The following is a 27,834-nucleotide window of genomic DNA, read 5'->3' as shown; positions in this document are numbered from 1 at the left end:
TATTGTCTTACACAGTAATTCCTCTGTATGCACATCTTGTGCCCACCTTTCATACTTAGTCTACATAATTAATAATTATAATTACTTTTTCATATATGTCATATACTCTACTGCCATTCTTACCAATTTTTAATATTCTGGATGCACCCAAATATTTTTCACTTAATAATATTTAATTGCTTGGTACTTTAATATTTTATCAGCACTATTAACCATGAACAAATGTTAATGATAAAATTTTCTTGTATGATTATAGTATACCGCTATTCCTTTTTATTGTCCATGTTCATATACCTCTTCTCTGCTTTCTACACCCATGCCTAATATTTACTCTTTTGTGTGTATGTGGTTTTATTCCTGCCTTCTCCATATGATATGTGCATGTGATATTTTTCTGTTATAGTGACTTATTTCACTTAGCATCACTATACTGTAAATAACAGAATATAACTCTGCCATGCTTATTTATTATGCTCCATACATCCATGTATCTGTTGCTGTATATCTAGGATGATTCCATAACTTGGATATTATAAATTGGTTCTAAGTATCTCCTTACCCAACATTTCACCATGTGTTCTCTGTATTGCCAATAAAAACCAGTTAGCATATGCTGAACAGTACAAAGAATAGGGTTTGACACCAAGGTACAGTGAGGGAGGAAAAAGGGAAAGAAGGACAGGATGGAGCCATTAGAAGATTGAGGCATATCAGGAGAAATTAACTGGGCATAGAAAATTATTTAAAAGCAAGTATAATGTGAGAAATCTGAATGGGAAGAAACTATACTAATGTGGAATTTTAGGATGAAGTAATTATTGTGTAGCATTGTGCTGTAGGCTAATAAAATAGATCTTAGTTTCTCTGTGTGATTATTTGTGTATAAAGCTGGTTAAAGACCTCTGATTTTATTAAAATTATTATTAATATTAAATATTAATAATTATCATCAGATTATTTTATTGTGTCATGAGTAAATCTAGAAGACTTTTAGAAGGGAGTTAGGACTTTGAATCTATCTACATTCCAAATTTGTTCTTGCTCTTACTGCTTTTAGAATATATGAGAGAATTCTAGGACTTTTACTAATTTATATAAATTTAAAAAGATGGTAGATATCTAACTTTTTTTTAACATTCTCAAATACTGACTCACCTTCCACAGTTATAGACTCACCCTTGAAAAGGCTACCTATAATGACCCTTCTTCCTTCCATTGTCCCTTAGTTATTAGATTTTTTTCCCTTTTTAAAATAATATTACAATTATAGTACAAATTGGGAAGTATTCTACTTAATTAGCTGTGGTCATATGATTTTTTTACATGTAGACTTGTAGTGAAATTATTATAAGATTCCTTGGATCATGATATATCCCTACAGGACACAGGTTACAAGTAATAAGAAAATTGGAAGATGGCCTTTGCTAAATATCATGTTTCATGTCACAATATTTAAAAACTGAAAACAGTAAAGCACACAGCAAGAATGAAAAAATGCAGTATAGTTTTAAAAGATGAAGAACTAAAAATATGGCTCAGTTGTACTTGAGCTTCGTAATCTAAGTTTAATCCATAGGATCACATGTGAGAAGGAATTAAGAACATCATGCACAATTGTCCTCTGACCTCCATATTTTGGCCATGATACTTGGGTTCACTCACACAACCGGGTAAATAAATACAATAATACTTTAAACTAATAGTGCTTTTCTTATATAGCATGCATTAGCATTATACAAAGTAAGTTTAAAACCATCAAACTTTAAATGTAAATCTTAGAAGAAATACTCTGTTATTACTCATTCACTTAAATTATTTTTTATGTTTTTATTTATTTATTCTGATTACAACTCAATTATTACCACATCACTTATAATCTCCCATTCCTCCCTCCCTCTTGCTTACATCATATTCCCCTCCCCTAGGTCTATGACCAAGGAGGACCTCCTCTCCAACTATATAGTCATAGACTATCAAGTCTATTCTTGGTAGCCTGCTTATTATTTCTTTGAGTGTCAACAGGCCTCCCCACCAAGGGGAGGTGGTCAAATATGGGGCTTCAGAGTACATGACAGAATCAGTTCCCACTCTCCATATAACTTTGGAGAATGTCCTGTCCATTGGGTAGATCAGAGTAGAAATTCAATGTTTACTGCTTGTATTTTCTTTGGTTAGTGCAATAGTTTGAGCAAACCCCCATGGGCCCAGATCCACCCATCACAATGTTCTTATTGTAGGTTTTTAAGACCCTCTGGATCCTTATTTTTCCCAATCCCCTTTATTTTTCTTATCTTGAGACCCTGTAGGATGTCCTCATATCTATCCCAATTTCCTGGTAAATAAAGACTTCTGTAGGACATGCCTTTTGTATTAATACCCACTTAAAAGTGAGTCTTTTTGCTTCTGGATTAACTCAGTGTGATAATTTCTAGTTCCATCCATTTGTCCATAAATTTCAGGATTTCCTTGTTTTTAATAACTGAGTAGTATTCCATAGTATAAATGTACCACAGTTTTATTATCCATTCTTCTACTGAGGGACACTTAGGCTGTTGCCAGGTTCTGGCTACTATGAATAAGGTAGCTATGAACATGGTTGAGCTTATGTCCTTGTGTGGTGGAGCATATTCTGGGTATATCCCAAAGAGTGAAATAGCTGGCTCTTGAAGAAGCCCTATTCCCAGTTTTCAGAGAAAGTACGAGATAGATTTCCAAAGTGGTTGTACAAATTTGTACTCCCACCAGCAAAGAAAGAATGCTCCTCTTTCTTCACATCCTGCTGTAATTTTTGATCTTAGCCATTCTGATGAAGGAAGATGGAATCTCAGAGTCATTTTGATGTGCATTTCTCTGATAACTAAAAGTGTTGATAATTTCTTTAAGTGTTTCTCAGCCATTATATATTCCTCTCTTGAGAATTCTCTGTTTAGTTCTGAGCCCCATTTATTAATTGAGTTATTGGGTTTGGTGGTGTTTATTTTCTTGAGTTCATTGTATATTTTGGATATTAGCCCTTTTTCAGATGTAGCATTGGTGAAGATCTTCTCCCAGTCTGTAGGTTGTCATCTATTCTGTTTACAGTGTCTTCTGCCTAATAGAAGCTTCTCAGCCTCATGAGGTCCCATTTATTAATTATTGACCTTAAGGCCTGGGCTGTTGTAGTTCTGTTCAGGAAGTTATCTTCTATCCCCATGAGCTCAAAGCTTTTTCCTAGTTTTTCTTCTAACAGATTTAGTGTGTTTAGATTGACGTAGAGGTTTTTAAATCCATTTGGACTTGAGTTTTTTGCATGGTGATAGATATCGATCTATTTTCATTTTTCTAGATATAGAAATTCTTGATAAAATGTCTCTTTCAAGAAACAATTTTTTAATTTTAAACAAATTATAAGGTGAAGCAAACTATCAAAATAATAAAAATTGACTTAAGAATGATGCTTTTTTCAAAAAATATTTTGATTATCTTATAATAAATCATTACAATGTGTAACATAACACAATATGAAAATAGTGTGTTACAAGGCAAAAATACAAAGGAGAAGAGAAATGAGGTGTTTTGAGAAAAAAGTTAATAAAGATTCTTTATTGAAAACTTATTATTTTTGTTTTAGTATACAATTAGACTTTGTTTTTACTCAAGAAGCAGACAACTTAGAAAGAATAATTTATCCTTCACCATAAAAATCACTTAAAACTTTATTCTGATGATACTTTTCACTAAATTCATATTAATTTTAGGACACCTTAGACTTATGACTTATCTCAAATGTTTTGTTGAGATATACAAAGTAGAATCAGACACATAACCAAAGACTATCATATATTTTTGGCACAGTCAAACATGTAATATTTCTTGAGATTTACATATTGAGAGACATGGAAGATACTTGGTTTTGTTTTTCAAATGTCTGTTTTTCATTTTGACATTTCCTTTTTTTGCCATCTTAACAAATTTATTGGACAATTTAATCTTATTAAGTGGTTTCATATTGTCATACAACAAAAAATTAGTACTACTTATCATGAACTTTTTATTTTGCAAGACTGAAACTGTGTTAAACATGACACCCTAATCTCCATTCTTTCCCAATGCCTTTTGTCTCCAAGATCTGACAGCTCGAAGTACGTCATAAAATGGATTCACATAATACTGTCTTTAGTGGGTGTTATCAGCTAGGCAGTAGAAACTAAGCTTACATCACATAACATCATTCTTCTAATATAATATGCCTTTTCAGGTTAAATAAGGGCATGTACTATGTGCATACATCTTTTATCCCTCTATTCATTGCCATGGATTTCATGTGTATCTCTCAGTTGATATGAATAGTGTTGCTGTAAATATGAGTATTCACAAATAGTAGGACTGATCTTTGTTTCTTTTATTTTTTACATATACATTTACTGCTACAGGTTGTTTATTGTATATACATGGAATCATTTTGAAATTTTCACTCATGTATATAATCTACTTTAATCATATTTTATTTCATCACACTACAGTATTTCAGCCTCCCCATCAGGTGTCCTTAGTCCCACCTCTTGCAGGCTGGTTCCCAGTCTAACCAGGGGTCAATGTCCAAGGTATCAGTGGTAGAGAAACTGCCAAGGCAGCTCTGCCTTGTAGCTGAGTTGACTGGTTTAATTGTCAGTCAAGCCCCAGGCCAGCAGCTAGCATAAGCACAAGAACCACTCCTCAGGCAAACTAGCCAGCCTTTATTTTTAAACTTAGGGCAATTAGGAGGGGTTTTAGGGGTGAAGGTGTCTGAATCATTAAGATTAAAGGTGCCAGAATATGTAATCTACATATAATGATACAGTACCTTACTTATAGGCAGTAAAACAGGGACCTATTCCCAAAAGGTGGAAAACAGTTATTAATTTTCCTATATATGAATGGGTAACTTCTAGGTACAATTGCAGGTCATTTTCTGGTGTCTAGGATCTGCCCAGCGTAGGATGGGGTACTTTCAGAAATCCCCTGCTTGATGGAGAAGTTCCTTATCAGAAAAGTGTCAGGCTTGCAATCTTCCATGAGGCCAAGTGACCTTCCAGAAACCTGGGAATACCAGATCAGTGGAGTAAGCACCCCTCAAGAAAAGGGAATATGCCTTCATAGAGAAGTATAAAATGGCTACCCAGAGAAATCAGACTTCAAACTTACCCATCAGAGTCCCAAGGACTCCCTGCATTATACCACCCCTACTTTTCTGCCTTTCTTTCCCATTATTATTCTTCCTTTGGCAAACAGTCCCCTTGCAAATTTCTATTCTGTTTTTAAAGAAAGAATCTGACGCAGAGAACATGCCAGGATTATTATCTACTTCTGGCTTATTTTGCTCGGTATCATTATACCCATATGCACCCATTCCCCTATAGCTTCCCTTTGTCTAAGGTTGAATAAAAGAGGACCATGTATTCAAATTTTCCTCTATTCAGCAATTGCTAAGAAAAAAATAAAGATTGGAAAAAAAGGTAAGTTTTTAGCAGATCTTTTACAAATGTGGCTGTCCTTGTATTGGGAGCATAGATGTTCAGAATTGTGATGTCATCGTGGTTGACTTTACCTTTGATGAGTATGAAGTGTCCTTCCACATCCCTTTTGATTAATTTTGGTTGAAAGCCTATTTTGTTTGATATTAAAATGGATACGCCTGCTTGCATCTTGTGACCATTTGCTTGGAATATTTTTTTCCAACCTTTTATCCTGAGGTGATGCTTATCATTGTGGGTGAGATGTGTTTCTTGAATGCAGAAGAATGTTGGATCTTGTTTATGTGCCCATTCAGTTAGTCTTTTTATTGGAGAATTGAGACCATTGATGTTGAGAGATATTAATGACCAGTGACTGTTAAAAATCCTAATTTTGATGTTGGTTCCAGTCGAGCGTTTGTATAGTTGTGTTTTTGCCATGGTATAGTTATTTATTTCCTGAGTAGTTTTGATTGTAGCTTGACCCTTTGGGATGGAATTTTCCTTCTAGTACTTTCTGTAAATCTGGATTTGTGGATAGGTTGTGTTTGAATTTGTTTTTGTCATGGAATATTTTGTTTTCTTCACCAATGGTTATTGATAGTTTTGCTGGGTAAAGTAATCTGGCCTGGCATCTGTGGTCTCTTAGGGTTTGCAGAATCTCTGTCCAGGCCTTTCTGGCTTTTATGGTCTCTGTTGAGAAGTTGGGTGCAATTCTGATAGGTTTGCCATTAAATGTTATTTGGCCCTTTTCCCTTGCAGCTTTTAATATTTTTTCTTTGTTCTGTATGTTTTGTGTTTTGATTATTATGTGATGGGCAGTTTTTCTTTTCTGGTCAATTCTATGTGGTATTCTGTAGGCCTCTTGTATTTTTATAGGCATCTCTTTCTTTAGATTGGGAAAATTTTCTTCTATGATTTTATTGAGAATAGTTTCTGGGCCTTGGAGACTGATATCTTCTCTTTCTTCAATGCCTATTATCTTCAGATTTCTTCTTTTCATGGTGTCCTTAATTTCATGGATGTTTTGTGTCAGGAGTTTTCCAGATTTGGCTTTTCCTTAATGGTGCTTCAAGATCTGTGGTTTTATCTTCTAGACCTCAGATTCGTTCTTCCATCTCTTGGATTCTGTTAGAAAAGCTCACCTCTGTGTTGCACGCCTTCTTCTCTGAAGTCTCACGTTCTTGTTTTTCTTCTGTCTGTGTGTTTATCATTGAATCCATTTTCATCTTCATATCTTGAACTGATTTTTTGATTTCTTTCATCTGATTGTTTGTATATTCCTGAGTTTCTTCCATTACCTCTTTATAGGTCTTCAGAGATTGAACCGTTTTATTAATTTCTTTTATCTGGTTGTTTGCATTTTACTGAACATTTTCCTGTTCCACTATATGTGCTTCTTTTATGTCTCTCACCTGTTTGGTTGCATCCTCCTGCACTTGATTACAAATTTTATTTGTTTTCTCAATTAATATCCTCATTACTAAGGATTTGAGGTCATTTTCTTGTATTTCCATTGTATTTGAGTTCTCTGGGTTGTTTTCTTTGGGATAGCTGGAAACTGGAGATGCCATGTTGTTTGGGGATTTTTTGCATTTACTTTTACGCTGTCCTTTAGACATCTTGGAGTCTTTGTTTTTGTTGGGTAGCTTCCAGAGTTGGATGGAAAGAGTCTGATGATAGATTCTCTTGTTTTTTCATTATTTCCATAGGCTGGAAGCTCTGATACTTCACTGGTGTGGATGGCAGGAGGTTAGCTGTGTTGTTTTGGACTCTCACAGCCAGTGATCCTCAGCTCCCCTGTGCTGTGGGTCCTGCAATCATTTTGGGTCTCTGTATGAGCATTGGGTCAGACCAAGGTATCCACAGCCTCCTGGGTTCCCTGCTAGTCCATCCAGGGACACTGGGCCCAAGCTACATGCTGAGCTCAGCTAGATTCTCAGGGCCTGAACCATCTGCTGAGCTGAGGTAGGGATTCTGGGCCCAAAATGCACACAGGGTCCAGCCAGAATTTTTGGGGACTGGGACTGTGCACCAAGCTCAGCTAGGGGCTTTTGGCCCAAAGTGTGTGCTGTGGTCAGTTATTGACTCAGGGCCCGAACTGTCTGCCAGGCTCAGCCAGAAATTCTGGATTCAAATTGCACACTGTGTCCAACCAGAGTCTTAGAGCTGGGACTGTGCCAAAAGCTCCACTAGAGTCTCTGGGCCCAATCTGCCTGCCAAGCTCAGTTAGGGACTCAGGCCCCAAACTGCACGCTGAGCTTCACTTGAGTCTCTGGGGCAGAATTGTGCACTGAGCTCATCCAGGGACTCTGGACTCACACTGCATGCTGAATTCAGCCCAGGACTCCGAGCCTATATTGCATGGATAGTTCAGCCAGAGTCTTGGAGCCGCCAAGCCTGTGCGCCCAGCTCAACTAGAATCTCTGGGCCCAAACTGCCCAGCAAGTCCAGCTAGGGCCTCTGGGCTGAATCTGCATCCTTATCTCAGCCTGCATCAGCGCCCCAGAACTGCTCGCTGAGCTGAGCTAGTGTCTTGGGCAGAACTGCTCATTGATGTTAGCTAGTACCTCTGGTGGAGCTGAGCGCTCTGCCCAGCCTGCGTCCCAGCCAGAGAACTGCGGCTGTGCTGAGCTGGCATCTAGGGTGGAATTGAGCGCTCTGCCCAGCCTGCGTCACAGCAGGAGGACTGCGGCTGCGCTGAGATGGCGCCTCCGGTGGAACAGAGCACTCCGCCCAGCCTGTGTTACAGCAGGAGAACTGCCGCTGCACTGAGCTTGTGCCTAGGGTGGAACTGAGCACTCAGCCCAGCTTGTGTCACAGCAGGGGAGCTGTGGCTGAACTGAGCTAGTGCCTATGGTAGAATTGCTTGCTGCACTGAGCCAGTGTCTCCAGGGCACTATGCACTGAGCTGAACCCAGGACTCTGGGGCTAAACTGTCCACCGAGTCCAGTTTGGGTCACCCAAATCCTGTCCAGAGTCCCCTCTCCCACAGCAACTCCCACTGGCCACCACACCAATCGGTTCCACCAGAAGACTCAGAGCTGCAAACCTCAGCCACTGCCACTGCTGATGCTGGTGCCACTGCTGATGCTGCTGCTGCAGCCTCTGCCACTGCTGCCCCGATCCAAGAAAATTCGTGTTCCTCCTGTGTGCAGGGGCATGCTGGTCCTCTGCACCCTGGTCCCTCCGAACTGTGGAGCACTCCTGCTGTCATGGTGTGGGGACTTTGGTGTTCCTGGCTCAGAAATCTGTGCAATTCCTTGACTTATTCATTGGAGCTTCTAAACATGGTCCACACTGCTCACCACCATCTTGGATCCCCTCCACAAATGAATTCTTATTTCTCCATCTGTCATCAATTTCCAATGGTACCACAGCTAGTCTTGGATTTATGATTTCCTGCTCTGTCCATACTGGGATTATGACTAGCTCAACATTGTGAAGCTTTTGTGTAGTAGTTAAAGCCTCTTGAGTTTGTAAGTGCAGTGACCCCTTCTTGTCAAGAAAATTAGCTTTTGCTGAATATATCCACTATCACTGGCTCTTATAATCATTATGTCCACTCACTTTTGAGATCCCTGATGTTTGAAGGGAAGTTTCTGCAACTTTCTTATTCATGCTACAATAAAATTTCTATTTGAACAATGTCAAGCACTCTTTCATATTACTCCCACCCTAATTCCCCTTTAACATATACTACCATCCATTTATTCATTATCTTCTGGTACTCAGCAGCATACTCTCAATTTTTGTCTAAGTGAATAATTTGTGCTCAAGTTGCATGTGCCCATTAATTGTTGGAGTTCTCTGGCTATCAAACTCTCAACATTCGGTATGCCATATCCTGCTTATCTGTGAGTTCTGTGTTAAAAGAGGAAACAGAATGCCTTGTATACAGCACTAACTTAACTCCAAATCACAGATTTATCCTGATGGGGTTATTATTCCAGTATTTGTGACATAAAGCTGTAAGAGTTTTCCAAGTTCTGACAATGTATTTCAGCTTTTTTTAGAAATAGAAACTGGATTTGCTCATTCCAGAATGTAAATTAAGCTCCACCGATTACAGAGGCTTCAAGAATGTTCAAGGACCCAGTAGTATACAACACTAGAAAAGTAACATGTCCGAGGAGGGGATGTGATTTTCTGAAAGAAACAATACTCATTATCCAGTTGTCCTGAGTTCAGTCTACAAAGAATAAACACTTTTAATATATTAAGTGCTTCAAATATGAGAAGTGGGATCAGATTTTAAAGCAGGATATTATGGGCAAAATCTTCATGTAACAGAGTAGGCAGTCAAATCTTCATTGTGAACCTAAACCAGGTGTCTCTTTGGTTAAAGATAATTATCAATGCCCTATGCCACTGATGTGAATCATTCCAGTGAATGTGCAGTTAGGAGAAAAACTAGGGTGAGAAATAGGAAGCCATGCCAAGAGAAAAGAGAAAAATAAATATGTACACAGCAATGAATACGTTATAGTGAATCATAAGCCTTGAGACTTGCTTAAATCTATCAAGGAGCTTGTTGTAGATATGCACAAATCAGGTGTATGCATTGAACGCTAGATTAAATATGAGAGTAGGCTGGGAGCAAAAAGCCCAACCTTGTAGTGGAAAGTTGGATGTTTCTAAAATCTTGTGATAATTACCATTAGAGTTGAAAATGAAATGAGAATTCACCATTATTTCTTTTTTGTCAGAGTTTCTAGGTAGATATTTTAGTAGAAGCCTCATAATGTTCTTTATTATTATTTCTCTTTGCCACACTGTGTTGATCACTATATTTCACTGTAGCAAGGGCAGTGAGAATTAGCTATCTACCAGAAAAAAAAGTTCTCACTCTTGATTGAATAATATTTCAAATATTTAGCTTCTTTTTTTTTTCTACTGAGAATTTAATGGTATTGACCCTCATACCTACAATAAGGGAATCAGTCTACACCCTCACTGTCTATGCAATATTATCTCATAAAATCTTAGATACTTAAATTGAATACTCAGTTTACACTAAGGCCATACTTAATGTCATGTCCATAATTAAAGTTGGCCTCTTTAAGGGCTACAATCTTCCCCTGGTTACTGAAAATTCTACTTAAACTCAGGAAGGATAAAGGAGTGTCTAAATTTTTCCTCACATACAAGCACAGACCATTCATAATTATCTTTAACAAAACAAACATCTGGCTGTGGCTCATAATGTTGAATTCACTACCTACTCATGAAGTACTTTGGGTAACACAAAACCTTGTCTTTGAGATCATAATTTGGAATCTGGTTCCAGCAAAAGACTCTGTTTCCACTACCAGAAATATTCAAGAAGGTCAGACCATAGAGTTTTTATGTTTACTTACAAGAAAATAGAGCAGTGTTCTTAATTTTTTCAGGATCTCTCTCCTTACTCTTAATTTTTTAGTTCAGTGCATGCATCACTTCTGGATGGATGATACAGATGGTGTTCATTCATATGGTAGAAACATGATAAACAAGCTGAAATTTTTCCTGTATCTTCTCTTCACATCTGGTCTTGAAGTGCTTTGGAGTTTTTCTCCTGTCTGTACTTATAGGTTACACGTGGATTTATGCTGGTGTTTTCTCTTTCTAGGAAGCTGTTCTCTTATTTCAAACATATTCAATACACATTTATTCATCTGAGCCCAGATCAACAGTCAAATTCTTCCATTAAGATTTAGATATTTTACTTTCAAAGAGTGTCTCGTTCAGGTCATCAAAGTATATTTGTATATGTCATATTTGTATATTACTGTTGATAATTTTCTGATGAAAAATTAAGCACTGATGAGCATGAAAGTTGGCATAGGAGGACTTAAGGATATGCACTACCTTTGTAGAGGGCCTGTCTTTGTTTCCAAGTACTCCCATTGGGCAGCTCACAACCATCTTTAACTGCAGCTTCAGAGGAACAAATATCTCTGGTGTCTGCAGGTACTGGCAGCATGTGTACACACTCACAAAGTCACACATAGGCACAACATTAAATAAAGTAAATATTTAATAAATTAAACATTGGTATATTCACGTGAGCATCTAAGATTGTTGTAATAGTAAGTGTGCTTTATCTATATTACCACATAATGTCTTAGAGACATCTCAATCTGGATTAGAAATGCAGAGGATATTTTGAATAAGTGACAATTGCCTTCTTCTGTGGGTCCTAGAAAGCTTAGCAGAACTTTTTGCTTTTTTATCCTTATTATATATGACATAAATCCTTAAACTGCCTGGCCAGGAATCTTTTTTATTATGTTTCTTTGTAACTCTATGGCCTTTGGAGATGCAAGAAAAAAATTAGACTAACATTGTCAAAACAGAACAGAAAGCACCAGGTGTAGCATCCCTGTCACACTACATCTAGTGAAACCAGATTTAAATTATTTATTTAATCAGTTTGATTTAATCAGTTATTTAAAACTTAAATAAAAATTTCTATGATTTCCCTATAAATTTTTTATCTATATGGAAATGTGAAATTATATCCTAAAATACAAACATTTTTTAAGTGACTGGCTTTCTTCTTCCCACAAAATATTTACTTAGTATCACCATTAATTTCACTGTTCAAAGATTTGTATTAAAGGATTAAAGAAACTTCATTTATATAACTGTATTTTTTTGTAATATAACTAGCATAGACACTTTCTAAAAATATATACATGGTGCAATTAATTTACAAATATGACCTAATTATGTTTATTATTAGGCCAATAACTATTGTTATGGCAGTATTTTCTAACCCACTAGCAACCAGACATCTATTATACTTTTAAAAAGCCTTAATAAACCTGGGGCAGGGTAGATATTAATCCCCTAAACTACTTCCCATAGTGGGGCAGGTATAGGATACCTGCCCCAATTCCATGCCATCTGCTCCTATTAATTTCTATCAAGATACCTCCCATTGATAATCCCAAATACTTGCTTATTATCATCATCTGGGACAACTCTCTCTCCATGCTGGCTGGGTGTTTCATCCTGCACCTGATCCATGATGCAGCCCCCTTCTCCCTCCAGTCTCTCTCCTCCTAAGATTCTCTGTTTTCCTAAGCCCTGGAACCTTAGCCACACCTATCCCATTTGCCCTGCCCAGGTGTGATGGCCTCTTATTGGTCGAATAGGTAAGACTCTTAGGCAAACAAAATACAGGTGGAGCACAGAGACAACATCTGGTAATTAGCATCAAAATACCTCAGACCAACCTCCAACATATAAATTCAAACTCTCCCTCTGGTTTTGTTCCTATTAAGATGTGAAAGCTTTGAAAGGTTATAAAAATAACCCACCCATGAAATATATGTTCTTATAAATATTACAAGAGTCTTTAATTCTCAGTCACATATCATACATACATACATACATACATACATACATACATACATACATATGTACACAAATGTAGTTCACTTCAGAAGAGAGAATTCCAACCTGACCACACCCACATTGCTACCCTAATAACAGACTTCCATAGCAGTGAGAAATAGATTCCTGTAGCACACACGCTGAACAGCCTTTGATGATGTGCTGTATTCATTATGAAAAATTACCATAATCTATCAAAGTTAAATAGTTAATTTAAGCACACACTAAATTCATTTGTACTTTTATATAATTAGTGTTTCTAATACCTTAGGATACTTATCTTTAAAAATATAATATAATCAAAGTATATAGTATGGAAATTTTAAAATTAAAATTAATTATAGAAAAAATGTCTCTATATGGCATGAAGATAGCACATGGTATATAAAATTTAAATTAGTAAACAAAATAATCAAAGGAAAATCATTAATCAAAAGAAACACAAAACTCTTTTTTCTTCAATAGTTTCATTGTTCCAGAAAACAGCTGCATCAGGAATTGGGATTTTACAAGGTTCCATCATGATACTTGGTTGTTCCTTGTTCCCTAAAACTGATGGAACTCCTTCTTGTTTTCATAATACACATTAAATTCCTACAGTAGAGATACTATAATTGAATAACCATTAACTTACACAGAAATCATTTATAAAGATATTTATATACTGAGCCTTGCAGTATGAAACCCAAAATGTCTAAGTCAGGCTGCGTCCTAGCTATTTTTTAATTACAGACACATACTGACATTTCAAACCTTGGTAACACAATTGTTCTAATTTTTTTTGGTTCATGAAACATGGTCCACTTAATGTTTTACAATTTTTGACAATGATGTAAAGAATACTCTTTGAAGAAAAGCAGTATCTTCAGTAAACGAGACTGAGAAAACTGGACGTTTATATGTAGATATGTGTCAGTACATCAGAATCTTTCATCCTTTACTAAATCTACTATATTGGTTAATGATCACAACAAAAGATCTGAAACTCTGGACCTTGTGGAGTAAAGTTGAGGACAAACTTCAGTACGTACACAGAGGGAGGGATGCAAGAACAGAATGTATGTGTATCATGAAATTATATCAACCATTCAGAAATGAAGCTTTATTAAATTTAAGATATGTTAGAATGTTAGAAACTGTCGATCAAATGAAGACTGTACTAGGATAATAAAAAAATCTCTGCTAGAAGATTAAGATCTGTGATATAGATTGGACTTTTCCAAGATGGCAGCATCGATTGCACACTGCATCTGATTAGTGGGAATATAGAAAGACCAAGCTGAGAACTACAAAACACCAGTGCTTCTGATTCTTAGGTGAGAGGGATCCAAATTGTGTGGGGTGCGGGTGGGTCTGACCCCCGGCCACCCAGCTAACCCACGGAAAAATGCCTGCGAACATTTCACCTTAGCCGCCACCTTAGTCCTGTGAGAAATCCCTGCAGGTTTTGGGCCCAGACTTCAGGCTACTGCTTGCAGGATCCCTGAACAGTAAAAACTGTGAGATATAGCTACAGATCAGCGCTCTGGCTCCCCACCCTCAGCCCTTGTCCACTGTTTGCTGGATCAAGGATGGGGAGCAAGCAAACAGGCAGAGCTTACTCCCAGCACAGGACACAATCCACATTAGCTGCCTCTGGAGAAAATAGTGCGGGGCACCCACTTACCTCTGAGGCCTGAGCTATTTCAAATCCCCAGCTGCTTGCCGGCCTAGACTGGTTGGGGCAGGGAGCAGATATGTCTGTCAGATATATTGGGCTAGAAGGCCGAAGAAGGTGCTCCAACTTTATAGAGAGTTTTCGGTGACTATTCAGGTAAAAAAGTGTCTCTGTAATGTTTTCCTTGGGAAAGCTACTAACCTGCACTCCTGGCATATTTAGATAATCAAGTTTCCACCTTCTCAAGTCTCTGAGGGAGTTGAAGACCAGGTAGCTTAGTTTTACAATGAAGCTTAATTGTTTAGGAGTTAAGATGTTTTTAGGTCTAGATAGGTGTTCTAAGTTGATAATGGCAATATGTGATGGAGATTGATTTAGATTCAGAAATTTAGATGCACTAAGATAGGAAAGATGTCTTCTTCAAGGCTGTCAAATACAAATATGAAGACACTAAGAATGTAACGTTTATATAATTCCTGATTGTGTCACAGTTCTTGTCATAGGTAATCTATTTTGTGTGTGTGTGTGTGTGTGTGTGTGTGTGTGTGTGTGTGTGTAATAATATAAATGTATATGTACAAAATAAAATAAATTTTAAAAGTAAATATGAATGAAAGAAAAATAAACACATAAAAATCTATGACATAAAATGAACAGACAAATGATAGAAAAACAACCCAATTGAATGGGTTAGTGCTTTGAAGGAGGGAATGAGAAAAATTGACAAGGGTAGATTTATCTATGGAGGATGTAATGAAACCAATGTAAAGAATAAATAGAGAGGAATGATAAACAGTACTAAACAAGTTTTAAAAGTCATAATGAACATGTATACTATGTTTATATAAAACTATATAGTATATGCATAAGCATATGTATACATGTATATATATGTTTATTTGTATATACACACACATTTGAATGAAGTTATAATAATTGGAATGATAATTTTCCCTTTAAGAGTAATAAACATAAAACCTGACAACAATAGCCAATAGAGGCAACAACAGAACCACAAATCCCACCTCTGTCATGGGAAATCTCCCTTATAGTTAACTATTGGTCAAGGAGTTAAAGAGACTCCCAGTACAGCATAGACTATTGCTATTACTTTTGGGTGCCTCACAGAATTTGAAGATCAGATCCTATTCCTGATGATAGCACACATTTTGAACACAGGACTTGGAGGTAGTCATCTGTAACTGACCTGGAAACCTCCTTCATGAGAACTCTTATAATATCTGACATAGTTTTGCTAGCTGTTCCACAAAGCTCTAATGTTTACAAATGATAAAATTTTCAGTGTTGCAATATACCTCCTAGGGTTACAACTGTGTCACTTGTACACTGAAGATAGTGTTCAGCTTTTTACTTTAACTGAAGACCTGATCAATATATGAAAATTAATGCCTAGTGCTCTAAATGTAGCAAACTGAATGAAAATATTGAGACCACGGACCAATAAGAAAATCTAATTTAATTTTCACAATCCAATGTAATCGCTAATTGTTTTATAATACATATCCTCAAACCCACCGATAAGTATACCTATACCTTGTCATCAAAATATTTTTAAAGTTGATGGAGATTATTGCAGGAGAAGCTGGTCACAACGCAAGCAAAAAATGGATCATGGAGAACCCATCTCTCTTTGACATCTATAACATTACTCCTATATCCAACAATCAGAGAGTATCATAGAAGAGGGGGTGAAAAAGAGAGTAAGACCCAAAGCACCTCAATATATGAGAAGAAATATCAACAGTATTGATGTCTAAACAAAATAACACAGCATTGAAAATGTAAACTAGTTCTCCCGATCCATGAGCATGGAAGATCATTCCATCTTCTCATGTCATCTTCAATCTCTTTCTTCAGAGTTTTGAATTTTTTTTCAAACAAGCCCTTCACTTGCTTCATTAGAGTAACTCCTAAATATTTTATATTGCTTGTGGCTAATGTGAAGGGTGTGGCTTTCCTAATTTCTTCCTCTGCAAGCTTGTCATTTGTGTATAGGAAGGCTACAGACTTTTTTGAGTTAATTTTGTATCCAGCCAATTTGCTGAAGGTGTTTATCAGCTGTAGGAGTTCTCTGGTGGAATTTTGAGGGTCACTTATGTACACTATCATATCATCTGCAAATAGGGATAATTTGACTTCCTCCTTTCCCATTTGGATACCCTTCATCTCCTTTTGTTGTCTTATTGCTCTGGCTAGAACTTCGAGTACTATATTGAAGAGATATGGAGAGAGTGGGCAGCCTTGCCTTGTTCCCGATTTTAGAGGAATTTCCTTGAGTATCTCACCATTTACTTTGATTTTGGCTATTGGCTTGCTGTATATAGCCTTTATTATGTTGAGGAAAGTGCCTTGTATCCCTGCATATACAGGGGGAGGAAATCCCCCTCAGGAACTGTCATATGGGAGGGGAAAAAGGGGAAAATGGGAGGGAGGGAAGAATGGGAGGAGACAAGGGATCAGATAACCATTGAGACGTAACAAGAACAAATTAATAAAATAATATATATCTTGGAAAAAAGAAAATGTCAACTAGAATGGAACAAATCTGACAAGGTCTTAATAATTAGTGGAGAGATTTAAGCAATTAATGATTGCTGAGAGAACACTGCTTCTCAGGGATTAGTCTCCTGATAAGTTAACCAATTCTAAGAAGTCATGCCTAAACAAAAACTCTAAATCAACACATAGCAGACGTGGTGTGTGTGTGCATGCGTGTGTGTCTGTGTGTGTTTGTATGTTTGTATGTATGTGGTGTTTGCATAAGAGAGACAGGGAAAGAGAGAAATGGATATGGTGTCAAATATAGAAGTCATGCATAAAAATCTCAAAAATAATTTAAAATGTTTGGAGGAGGTAGCCTATGCAATTAAACAGAAAGTGCTCACAATAATCCAAAGTTCATTTGAGTGATTAGGATTAGATTCCATTGAGACAAATGCTTTTATGATTATTTTAAACTATAGAATCAGAGCTTGGAGCAATATGTGTATGTAATTCAACAGTTCTTGTGGCCTAATTAATACAAAATATATTGTACCTCTTTCATTTGTATAGTTTGATATAATTGACAAATACATATATGCATGCTGATATTCAAACAAAGGAGATATGGATCAGATGCAGGTGAGTAATGGATAAGTGAGTCACATAACATGGCCAGAAGAATTGTGTATTTTTTACTAGCAACCACAAGGTTTCCTTATACATGCAGAGTCTACAAAAGAAGCAACCTTATGATTTCAAAAAACGGACAAGTTTTATAAGTACAGAAGGAATGGGAATTATCAATATCAAAATACTTTTGACTACAAAAGCATTTTTGAAATGTGACATTCATTCTTCAGGAAAGTGAAAGCTTAAACAGGTTGAAAAATATATTAATAAGTCTAGAAAAGTTCCCAAGCCTTGAGCAGTGCATAGTGATTGATGGACAACTTGTGAGTTCACTTAGCCCAAAAGGTTAAAAAAAATCTTCCAGCCTGCAGACTGGCCTTTCTATTTAGTTATTTTCTCTTTAATTTTGTTAAAATACCTCACTGTAAGTTAATGTAAGCTAGTATTGTTATGATTGGTAAATTATTTTATTTTATATTAATTATATAATCAAATGTTGTTTTAGACAAACTAATTTTGTGATTGTTTTGATTTTCTTGGGGGAGTGTCCTGTATATTACATAAAGGAGTAAGCCTATAATCTAATATTTTGTCAATTCCATTGCTTCTCAGTTTGCTGAGGGGCAGGTGTGCCAAGGCTCTGGGGCTATCTATCTTTTTGTGCTTTTCACAAACTTCATGGCAAGGAAGACTCCTAAGTAGAGCTAGTTATGGCTACTTCTTTGAGAGCAGAAATTATTCCTGTGGAAAATACATAAATACATCATAGTGTAAAAAACTCCCCCACAAATGTAACATGTAGAGATCAGTAACACAATGTGAAAAACAGCAGGACAGCAAAACTGAATTTATCTCAGCTTTGCTGGACTGTGTCAAAGAGCTGCACTGGCTTCATGGCTCTTGTTATCTTTCACCAGTCACGGCTATATCAGATGTGTGTAACCAACACCACAATGCAGACTACAATACAGCTGTGAGACTCCATATCAGACAACTAGAAATGTATTCTTGAGAAGCAGGTACCACACCATCTTGGGTATTCAGCTTTCAACTCCAGGCTTACCATTCTAAGTCTAATGGTTTCTCACTGCTGTGATGGGTTAGTACTCCATTGGCATTTTCTTCAAAAAGCAAACTTCCACCAGATCCAGAACCTGAAACATTTATTTTTAGTTGATGAATACTTATATCCTAACATATTTTATGAGAAATAAATGCTAAATAAAAGCACATTCTTTTGTGTTACATATTTTGTATGTGTGTGTTTAAGGAGGTTTCAAACTTGTGTGTGGGAGGGCCCACTCATAGAGGTCAGAGGACAATTTCAGGTGTCATCTTTACCTTATACACTATTTGATGTAAGTTCTCTTTCCCTTTTTTAAAATTGTAATAAATATGTCAGATTATCAGGCCCGTGAGATTTCATCGATTGTACTGTCCTGACTTCTAATATCATCATATGAGGACTGGGATTACTGACAGTCTATTATTTCCAATTTCCATGTGTTCTAGGACTTTTAATTCATGTCTTCATCCTTATACAACCAGCACCAGTTCTTATGAGCCATTTCTCCAGGTCCCATCCTTACTTTTAGTACTCAAGTAGGGAACTTACACAGGAATTCCATCAGTATATCAGTAGATAAGTCACTGTAGTAACTCTATCATTGTCTTCTATTATTTTATTTTAATATATTATATCTATTACTATATCTATCTATATATATCTGAAAATATTAAGCAGTAGGAAGGAATGTTTTGGATGGATAAAATGCTTCAGTGGGTAAAAATATGTAAAGGTATTTAAAAAAGGACATGACCTAAGATCCTAGCATGTATGTGGCAGGTTCCCAGCCTCCTATAACTCCTGTCATAGAGAACTCAACATCTCTGTTTTTCAATCTTTTAAAAAGGAATGAATTATAAATCAAACAACTCATATATGCAGCAGGACTACTCTAAAGTCTAAATCCAAGGTGAGATGGAATAATTTGATTCACTCTTTTGTTGTTTAGTTTGCTTGAGGCTTGGAGAAATGACTACAAGTAATTATCTTTCTTATTCATTCCTAAGACTGAAGAAAAGTTTTTTGGCAGGAATGTTATCAGAATTTCTAACTGAAGGTGAAGAAAAGAATTCACTGGACTGAAAACAAAATAAATGCACTTTCTGACCAAATCAAGAATTAGAAAAGATAGTCTGAGCATATGATAAACCAGTTGCACTGCTGTATTTACTCTCATAACCATGGTATTCTGAACTTTGAATACAAATTATATATAATTGTATTATCTTATGCTATTAAGCAGAGCAGCCTGAATTACAGGGAAATCTACAGAAAAATACAGCAATAACACAATGTGCAATGCTGATCTCTATGCCCTTCATCCAATGGGAAAATAGTAAAGACCAAAACTACACAGAGGAAGTCATGAGATTACATCAGATTGTTGAGTGAGTCACAGTAGTCAATTTTCACTGATACAGCTTTGTGGAAGATAATGAATTATACCTTAAGAAAAGTTTAACCTATGCTAACTCCGTAAGGTGTTGGTATGTCACTAGCTCTTCCCCCTTTCATGTATGTACACCAAGCTTTCAACATTAAGTACACAGATCCAGGCACGGTGGTGTATAACTTTAAGCCCAGCTCTCAGATAGAAGGCCAGCATTTTCTAAATACTGGATCCCAGGACAACAAGGACTGTGTAGAGAGATTCCTTCTCTAAATAGCAGACAAGCAGACAAGCAAGCAAGCCATTAAAGAAGCATGTAAACCCCAATTAACCATTTTAGTGGAATGATATATGTTTTTTAAGCAATTAGAAAGTCTTTTAAGTAAAATGAAGAAACATAACATAGACTCTCATAGATGTAATAGTTACTCCAGATACTACCTATTTATGAAAAACATAATACCTTAGCAGAAAAGCAATACTTTCTCTTTTTTGACTTTATTCTTTTTATTTTATTTTTTACATATACATGTAGATTATTGCACATATATACAAAAAAAAACCACCTACAGCAAGAAGAAGAGAAACAATCAGAAACTATATAAATGCTATATATTCACAGTGTTTTGGCTATTTGTATTTGGTATTCTTGAAGAAAGCATCTTTTCTATCCTGGTGCATCTAAAGTTCTGAATGTAAATCAATGTCTATCATATCTCATTTTTTATCAACTTAAAACATCCTTACACTCTTTCATACAAATCTCAGCCCTCTGCCCAGTCTGCCCTCCAGTCCCAATATCTGTCTATCCTGATCCCCTGTTGGGTGGAGACTCTTAGAAGACATCTATGTTTTACTAGTATCCACTTATAAGTGAATATATACCATGCTTGCTTTTATGTGTCTGGGGTACCTCACTCAGGATATTTTCTAGTTCCATTTGCCTACCCATTTCAATTTTTCCTGTTGTTAATAGCTGAGGGACATCTAGGTTGTTTTCAGTTTCTAGTTATTATGAATATAGTGGCTATGAACATAGTTAACCAAATCTCCTTGTTGTGTGCTGGAGCATCTTTCAGGTTTATCCCCAAGCATGCTATAGCAGCTGCATCTTGAGGTAGCACTATCCCCAATTTTCTGAGAAAGTGTTAGATTGAGTTCAAATGTGGTTGTAGAAGTTTGCACTCCCACTAGCAATAGAAAAGTGTTCCTCTTTCTCTACCTCCTCAGCTTAGCCATTCTGATAGTTGTAAGATGGAATCTCAGAGTCATTTTGATTTGCATTTCCTTGATGACTAAGGGCATTGATCACTTCTTTAATTGTTTATCAGCCATTCAATATTCCTCTCTTGAAAATCCTTTGTTTACCTCTGTACCCAATTTTTAATTGGATTATTTGGTTTTGTGGTGTTTAATTTCTTCAGTGTGTTTTTAAAAATATATTTTGGATATAAGCCCTTTGTCAAATGTAGGGTTGGTGAAGATCTTTTCCTAGTTTGTAGGTTATTGTTTTATTCTGTTAACAGTGTCCTTTGCCTTACAGAAACTTTTCAGTTTCATGAGGTCCCATTTATTATTTTTCTTAGAACCTGAGTTGTTCAGGAAGTTGTCTCCTGTGCCAATGAGTTCAAGGCTCTTCCCCACTTTTTCTTCTAACAAATGTAGTGTGTCTTGTTTTATGTTCAAGTCTTTAATCCTCTTGGACTTGAGTTTTGTACAGGGTAATAAATATGGATCTATTTGAATTATTCTATCTGTACACGTCCAGTTAGAGCACCACTATTTATTGAAGATTCTCTCTTTTTTCCATTATATGGTTTTAGCTTCTTTGTTAAAAACCAAAGGTACATAGGTATGTAGGTTTATTTCTGGGTCATTAATTCAATTCCATTGATCAACAAGCTTATTTCTATGCCAGTACCATGCCATTTTGTTTTTTAGATTTATTTTTAATTTGATAATAACAGACCAAAAGTTGTCCGGAGCAAAGGAAAGAGGTTGTTGGAACCTATTTCTAACTTCAGAAGCTGAGGTAAACTCTATTTTCATTACAAGAATACATTTAATATATTTGAAATATAAACTTTCATGTTTTTTTTAGGCTTTTATTTTTTTTAAGTTTTTATTAATTTATTCTTGTTACATCTCAATGGTTATCCCCTCCCTTGTATCCTCCCATTCCTCCCTCCCTCACCTTTCCCCCTTACTCCCTTCCTTTTTGACTGTGACTGAGGGGGACCTCCTCCCCCTGTATATGCTCATAGGGTATCAAGTCTCTTCTTGGTAACCTGCTATCCTTCCTCTGAGTGCTACCAGGTCGCCCCCTCCAGGGGGTCATATATGAGGCACCAGAGTTCATGTGAAAGTCAGACCTCGCTCTTCACTCAACTGTGGAGATTGTCCTGTCCATTGGCTAGATCTGGGCAGGGGTTTGAAGTTTATGGCCTCTATTGTCCTTGTCTGGTGCCTTAGTTTGAGCGCGATCCCTGGGCCCAAATCTGCCTATCATAATGTTCTTCTTGTAGGTTTCTAGGACCCTCTGGATCCTTCTACTTTGCTATTCTCCCATGCTTCTCTCACTTAGAGTCCTGAGGTAAACTCTTAATTGAGCTGAACTAATAGTTGCAATGAACATAAAGATTACATGCAAACATATTATAGCTAACTCAGAGTTGGTTTTTTTTTTTTGCAATTTTTTCTTTATTAATTTATTCTTGTTACATCTCAATGGTTATCCCATCCCTTGTATCCTCCCATTCTTCCCTCCCTCCTCTTTTCCCCTTATTCCCCTCCCCTATGACTGTTCCTGAGGGGGATTACCTCTCCTTGTATATGCTCATAGGGTATAAGTCTCTTCTTGGTAACCTGCTGTCCTTCCTCTGAGTGCCACCACCATGCCATTTTTTATTATTGTTGGTTTATCGCATTGTTTGAGATCAGGGATGGGGCTTCCTCTGGCAAATCTTTCATTGTACTGGACTATTTTAGCTATTCTGGATTCTTTGTTTTTACAAATGAAATTGAAAATTTATCTTTAAAGCCCTTTAAATAATTGTGTAGGAATTTTGATAGGGATTATATTTAAACTGTAGATTGCTTTTGGTAAGATGGCCATTTTTACTATGTTGATTCCCCTTATCCAGGAACATGGGAGATTGTCCGTCTTCTGATAACTTCTTCAATTTCTCTCTTCAGAGTTGTGAAGATTTTTTTCATACAAGTCTTTCACTTTCTTGGTTAATGTTATATCAAGGTACTTTATGATTTTGTGGCTATTGTGAAGAGTGTTGCTTCCTTAATTTACTTCTAAGCCCATTTATCATTTGTATACAGGAGGGCTATTGAATTCTTTGAGTTGGTTGTGTATCCTGTTTCTTTGCTGAGGATGTTAATCAGATGTAGGAGTTCCTTTATATAATTCTTAGGTTGACTCGTGTGTGTTATTGTGTCATCTGTGAACAGTGATACTTTGATTCCTTTCCAATTTTTATCCCTTGGATCTCCTTCAGTTGTCTTATTGCTCTAGCTAGCACTTTAAGTATTATATTGAAGAAATATCGAGAGAGTGAACGGCCTTCTCTTATGTTTATTTTCATAGAATGGATTTAAGTTTCTCTCCATTTAGTTTGATGTTTGCTATAGGCATGCTGTATATTGACTTTATTATGTTTATGGATGTGCCTTGTATCTCTGGTCTATCAAAGACTTTACACATAAATGGTTGTTGGATTTTGAGAAATGCTTTTACAGCATTTAAGGAGATAATCATGTGGGTTTTTTTCATTCAAAATTTTTATATGATGATTACATTAATGGATTTATGTATATTGAACAACCCCTAAATATTTTTGCAATTAAGTTTTGGGGAAACCAATGCATGCACAGACTTATATAAACAGTTTTACTCCAATATAATTTATAAAATTATCATAAAACTCAAGAAAAGAAAGATAAAACTTGGGTAAGAAAGTTATTTCTCTATTTCTCTATTTAGAAAGTATAATATAAAAATAGCCATTGAATCTAAAATAAGACTGCATCAAATTAAAATTTAATTCTTCCACATTGTTAACTTAAGGATTATTTAAATAATATTGTAGGCATCTATAAATAATTCATTTGTTACTAATTAGGAGCTCCTGCCTTGTCTTACCAATGTCTGTTTAACAAGCATCTCTGGACCTTCATAAATTTGAAAACTGTAGATGTAGCAAAAGTAATCAATTATTAAGATTTGTCTTGGTAGATACTCAAAGTTTTTAAATAAATTGGATTTGAAAGAGTAAAAGTATTTATCTTATGTCAATTATAAAGTTATATGTAAATTGCATCATATTTATCTTTCTCTTCTTATTCCCATTGGGACCAATCACATAATGAAAGAATGTGTGCATATCCGTCAGGAGTAGACTTTTTAACTAATGATGGTTAAAGCCTCAGTACATGATATTCATATAGAAATATTGTCAGTAAATTATATTGTTACTTATTTTCATTTTATTGTTTGAGCTAAGGAAATACATCTAGAAATGACTTTACTTTGAATGTCTTTATAATAAAAATATTGGTAACACTTGTGGTGACATGGTTCAATAGTAAAAGGTGTATGTCACCAAGTTTAACAACTTGAATTCATACCCAGAACCTAGATAATGGAATGAGAGAACAAGTTGTCCTATGGTATCCTCACATATATTGTGGCATTCAAAATCTCTACCCTCCCCTTTTGAACACACACACACACACACACACACACACACACACACACACTCAAATAAATAAATAAATAAATGGAAAATTAATTTTAAAACGATGCTTACTGGACACTTTGCAAATGTTCGAGAACTGAGTTGCATGAGTTCATATGTTGTTGGCTTTTTATGAAACAAATAATCAACCGAATAGTCTTTGAAACATACGTGGTACTAACAATTTAGGTAGAAATTAAGAAAGCATTAGGATTCCCCAAAATTCTTTCTAGTTGGTTTTCACTGTGCCATGACATGATGATAGATTCTGATAATTGCACATCTTTCCCATATTCATTTTAAATTTTTCTACTCCACAACTTTTTAAAAATTTTTTAATAATTTATTCATATTACATCTCAATGGTTATCCCATCCCTTGTATCTTCCCATTCTTCCCTCCCTCCCATTTTCCCCTTATTCCCCTCCCCTATGACTGTTCCTGAGGGGGATTACCTCACTCTGTATATGTTCATAGGGTATCAAGTCTCTTCTTGGTAACCTGCTGTCCTTCCTCTGAGTGCCACCAGGTCTCCCCCTCCAGGGGACATGGTCAAAGGTGAGGCACCAGAGTATGTGAGAAAGTAATATCCCACTCTCCACTCTACTGTGGAGAATGACCCAGATCTGGCCATAACTTTTCATATTATAAAAAATAGTAAGGAGCTTTAATCATCCTACCTCCATGCTTCCTTGAGAATGATGTCCAGTTCACAATGACTTGTCCACTGTGCTTAACTGTTAGCATATCACAGTGACACATTATCCTTCATGCTTTTGTCTTTACCCTGTATTAACTATCCCTTCAACCCAGCAGCTTACTTGAGAGCTTGTGTTGGCTTCTTCTTCGAGACATTTCTGTTATGACAAGAACAGCCTTCCCTCTTCGTTTCTCACCATCTCCATATCATTCTCCTGGTTATATCTTTCCATAAACTGTTTTTCAACTCAGCTGCAACAATGTCCTCTGTGGTTCTTCAGAATTGTTGGCTTGAGTGTAAGATTTGGTCTGGATGTCTCCATTATTTTAATAGCTCATGTCTTTCCTGTTTCAGGCTTCATAAAATGATTTAAAATGGGAATGCTTGTATTTTTAAAAGTTCATTCTCATGCATTTATGCGTTGCTTTCCCTTTCCTATGCTTTAACTCTTATCAATATCCACAGTGTATGGTAAACTTATCTATCCTACTGGTTGTGTGTTGACCCAAAGGATAATGCCAGACCCAGGAAGATGTGTACATGATGTGGTGTTCAAAATGCTAGTTAGCTGTAAAGAGAATTCATAGCCAATAATAAGCTGTTAGTAAATAAATAGCAATTGCTCACTTGACTTGGTGATGATGTATCAATATACAGGGGTGTGTGTGTATATATATATATATATATATATATATATATATATATATATATCCCTGTATATGCTCACAAGGTGTCAAGTCTCTTCTTGCTAGCCTGCTATCCTTTCTTTCTATTTTGATACCTCAGTAAACATTGGCAATTTGGAGAGATTGTTAGATTTGTATGTTATTCTATTTCCACTGCTTCTTCGTGTGCATGCGTGTGTGTGTGTGTGTGTGTATATGTGTGTGTCTGGTGGGGGTGTGAGTGTGGCAAGCCAGTGCCATAACACAGATGTGGAGACAAACTGAGGTAGAAACCAGCCCAACATTCGTTCTCATACTTTAACTTTTTTTTACCCGTAGTCTTATGCCGCTCCTCAGACTACATCACTGTGTCAACACTGAGGTAAGTACTGAACAACACTATATACCTTAATTTAGTTTCTGGATATTGAAATGTCAATCTTCATGTTTGCCTAGCAAATCCTTTAACCATAGAGTCATCATCTGTCCATCCTGTTCTAGATGAGTTAATGCAAAACAAAAAATAAAACAAACAAACAAAAAGAAACAAAAAAAATGACCAAAAAACGAAAATACACAAAAAACAAACAAAAAAAAAAAAAAACAACAACAACAAGGAAAAAAAACATGATTCATTTATCTGATATGGCATGCATACTCAAGTCAGTGAAGTGGAAAATAAACAGTTTTGGTGTAGGGTCTCACTGAGAATAGTTAGTACCAGAAAAGCCTGTTGTTTCTTCTAGAAGTTTTATATTTGTCAGTTACATGCCATTCATTTCACCAACATGTCAAACCATCATGCTTTTATCACTTGGGATATTGACAATTTTGTCATTTAGAAGGTAAGTGTTCTTACATTTAAATTATACACTGCATTTAGATGTTGTATTGTTTCCATCTAAATTCATAAATATTTAAATTTTAATTATTTCTATAGTTTTGTTCCTTTTATATTATTTATGTATGACATGTAAAAATGTAAAACATATAGTTATTAGTAAATTTTAATATAATTCATAAAAAAATCAGGATTCAATAAATTTAAAATAGATTATAGTAACCACACACATACATATAGTATCTATATTTGTACAAAATTAAATACATTTATCACATTTTGTCAGTAACAAAAACTCAGACTCCAGTTTTAGGCTATAATGTACTATTTGAGAAAAAAGTAAATGATAAAAATTCAGCTAAAATATGTGACAATATGTTTAGCTTGAATATATAGAAATTGAAAGTTAAATGTTACTGAGAGCTTTCCCTTTAAATCATTGCTGCAAAGACTTTCAATACTTTTTTAATATCACTATCTCAATAAGGAAGGAGAACTTTTTTGTTTTTCTTATGACACTTTAGAACACATTGGTGATTTGGAGAGATTGTAAGATGGAAATGACTTCCTTCTGCTGCTTCTTGATTTCATACACATTACATCCAAATGGTAGAATATGGGTTTGTGCATGTATTCCACTTTTACCCAGAAATATTTCCTTTCTTTAATTTTATTGACAATTTTTCATACAATATATTCTGATCATAGTTTCCCTCTACTGACTCTTTCTATATTTTTTCTATGTCCCCACTCATGCAATATCATGCCCTTTTGTCTT

Source organism: Acomys minous, assembly GCF_964271855.1.
Source record: "Acomys minous genome assembly, chromosome: 17".
Classification (NCBI taxonomy): Eukaryota; Metazoa; Chordata; class Mammalia; order Rodentia; family Muridae; genus Acomys; species Acomys minous.
This window is presented reverse-complemented; position numbering follows the sequence as displayed.